Below are 3,272 nucleotides of genomic sequence, written 5' to 3'. Positions count from 1 at the left end.
TATTTGAACGATTGAAAGTATCTTGAGAAGAACAACTTTAAGTTCTTAGTCTATAGTCTCTATAATTGTTTTATGTTTGTGATATTGTAAATTATTATTTAACTCGGTGCAAATTACTTCTACACAGAAAATTATACGTCTGTAGTTCCATTGTATTTTGTGTAATGGTTTTATTGTTAGAAGGTACTCTACTTTTTCAAGGATGCTCTAGCGGCTGCCTTGTTCTTAAACATGCTGTACAATACTTCTTTTCCTCGGTATTCTAGAGCAAAACAAGCCAATATTTAAGCATACCCCCATGCTTCCACTTCCACTATTTTCGTGGCTGCGATTACAATTTCTTATTACTATACAAATTGAAGTATTTATGCATATATTGCATACTTTCTGTATTTATCTCTTATTACTAAACACTTTGGATGAAGTGTCTTGAATTTCTGTTGGAAAAAAACACATGTTTGCATTTTGCGTATATTGGCTTGAACTAGCAGAGTGGTGTAGTATGTTCTCCATGTCAAGTGTAATAGTGCTGTGTACACGGCTGTGTAGTTATTCCCTTCTGTGGGGTATATGTACATATGTACCTTGTATATATCTGGCCTGTTTGGCCCATAGCAATACTAAGGTCCATTTCATCACACTCTAACATGATATCAGACAGGATAGGGTTTCCCAGCTGCCACCCCTGGGTTGCTGTATGGCCGCCGGCGTCAAGCTGTCCTAGGCGTGGCCTGCCCCTCCCCTTCTCGATCTCCATCCAGGACCCCTCCTATCGACTCTTCTCAGCCAGGCCCTCAGCAGATCTCTGCCACTGAGCAGGAGATTATTGCTTTGTTTCGTCGACTGGTTGCCTCTGCCTCGTCCTCGCCATACGGTTCTGCTTCTAGTGCTTGTGGTTCCGCACCACCACCACCTCCTGGTATATCATCTCCATGGTTTCTCGACTGGTGCTTCCTTTCACATGACACCGGACTCTTCATGTCTCACTGGACTCAGCCCTCCTGATGCACGTCTCCGTGTTCACACAGCCGATGGCACCTCACTTACTCTTTCTACTTAGTCTTTAATGTTCCCACTGTGTCTCATGTTCCCAAATTGACTATGCAGCTTATGCCAGCCGGTCAAATCGTTGATCATGATTGTCATATTATTCCTGAATCTGACTCTTGTGCTCAGGATCGATGTGTTAAAGTATATGTGGATTGTACTAGCCCTTTCCATCAGTTCGGACTTTTGGTTGTGTTGGCTAGTGCATGAGGCTTAACATGGTATCGGAGCTAAGGTCTTGAGTTCAAGTCCTGGTTTGCGCAATTTATTTAAAAATTGCTGATAGCCCCCCTTTGTGTCCACGTAGAGGCCTCTTGAGTCATACGTGAGTTTCGCGCGCCGTCGCTCTCTTCCGGTTGCACGTGTTGACTTGTCTTCCCCGTCACACGTGAGAGGGGGTGTTACAGTATATGTGGATTGTACTAGCCCTTTCCATCAGTTCGGACTTTTGGTTGCATTGGCTAGTGCATGAAGCTTAACACGATGCACAGGGCTTCTGGTGGGGACTGGTCCTTAGGCGACGTGACTCTCGGGGCCTATGGGAACTTGATTGGTTGGTGCTGCAAAGGCGGCGTGCCGAGCCACCATGGCTGCCGCGAGCGGGTGCTACAGTTCGGCGTCGACGTTGCAAGCAACTACGCCGTCGGTGCTGCAACGGCGGGGCGGGCTGCTGCGAGCAAGCACTGTAGGCTGGTGTCGATGCTGCAAGCTGGTGATGCTGTGACGGTGGATGAATAAGTTACGACGGCAGGATGTTGTGAGGTCAGCGGCGGTGTACGGCGAGGGGAGCGTCCGTGCTGGGTGGGAGATTCCCTGAGATGTTGTGAGGCCGCTCGCCGGAAGCATCTGATGCTGCGAGGCCGCTCGCCAGAAACATCTCATGCTGCAAGGACGCTTGCTGGCGGGAGCGCCGGTCCTAAGAAGAGACAGCTGTATGCTGCGAGGCCTCTCGCTGGAAGCATTGGATGCTGCGAGGTAGCTTGCTGGAGGAAGCGCCGGTGCTGCGAGGTGAGTACCAGATGTTGCATGACATGCTTCAACGGCCACTTCGACGAGGCATGCTGCGACGGCGTTGACGACCGTGGCGATGCTGCTACTGCAATGACCATCGGGATGCTGCGACGTCGACCGCCAAGGCGGTCATGTTCGTGTGACGATGTTGTGGGGCGACTGCGACGGTGGTCGGCGACGTGCTGAGCGATGGTACGATGGACGGCAACCGAGCGACGATGCTGTTGGGGAGTGGACAGAAGTGCTACTACGATGCTGGTCGGCCAGCAAAGCGTGAAGGTAATGCTGCGACGGCCACAGCGATGTTTGTATTGCAGCATCCGGAGGTCGCCCTTTCGGCGAGGACGATGTGTCCGACGTTGCCGCGGTGATGCTGGTGATATGACGGATGTTGGCTTGCGATAGGGAGGAAAAAAGCTAACAGCCCTGCTACGTGCATCACGTGTTGCGACTGTGATAGAGAGTACTAAGAGAAAGCTCGTTGTCGCTTCATCCGGTTGCTTGGGACGTCCAGATCGGATGGTTGGGGAGGCGGCTGTTAACTGGCGTTTTACAGCTGGATGGCGCCTAGCAGGCCCCCTTCTTTTGTCCACATCTCTCATGTTGTCTGCATTTTGAGTCAGTCTGTTTCCGCTCCTACTCAGCTTCACTACTTCCACCTACTTTGGGTTCTACGATATCTTCGTGGCACCTCCTCTCGCCACCTGTTCTTTCCTTGTTCGAGTTCCTTGGAGCTTCAGGCGTATTCTGACGCCACGTGGGCTAGTGATCATGGTGATCGTTGATCCCTTTCAGCCTATTGTGTTTTTCTTGGTTCATCTTTGATTGCCTGGAAGACTAAGAAACAGACAGCGGTTTCCTGTTGGAGTGCTGAGGCTGAGTTGAGGGCTATGGCAGCATTGACAGCTGTGGTCACTTTGTTGCGGTGGCTTCTTGATGATTTTGGGGTTTCTACTACTGCACCGACTCCCCTCTCTTCGGCACCGGCACGATCAGCATTGCTCGTGATCCTGTGAAGCATGAGCTCACCAAGCACATTGGTGTGGATGCTTCTTACATGCGATCGCAGGTGCAAGACCGGATTGTGGTTCTCCAGTTTGTGCCCTCTGAGCTCCAACTAGCAGATTTCTTCATGAAGAACGAACTCGAGCCCACCACAGCTTTTTTCTTTCCAAACTCAGTGTTGTAGACCCACCCTCAGTTTGAGAGAGATA

At 50.4% G+C, this 3,272-nt stretch overlaps 1 protein-coding gene across 5 annotated transcripts in view; it reads left to right on the top strand.

The window, feature by feature from the left end:
- LOC119295834 overlaps positions 1-3,272 on the top strand; it is a 36,361-nt gene that overhangs the window by 29,249 nt on the left and 3,840 nt on the right. The window lies entirely within an intron of this gene.

This window comes from Triticum dicoccoides, chromosome 4B, assembly GCF_002162155.2.
Source record: "Triticum dicoccoides isolate Atlit2015 ecotype Zavitan chromosome 4B, WEW_v2.0, whole genome shotgun sequence".
Lineage (NCBI taxonomy): Eukaryota > Viridiplantae > Streptophyta > Magnoliopsida > Poales > Poaceae > Triticum > Triticum dicoccoides.
This window is presented reverse-complemented; position numbering and strand designations above follow the sequence as displayed.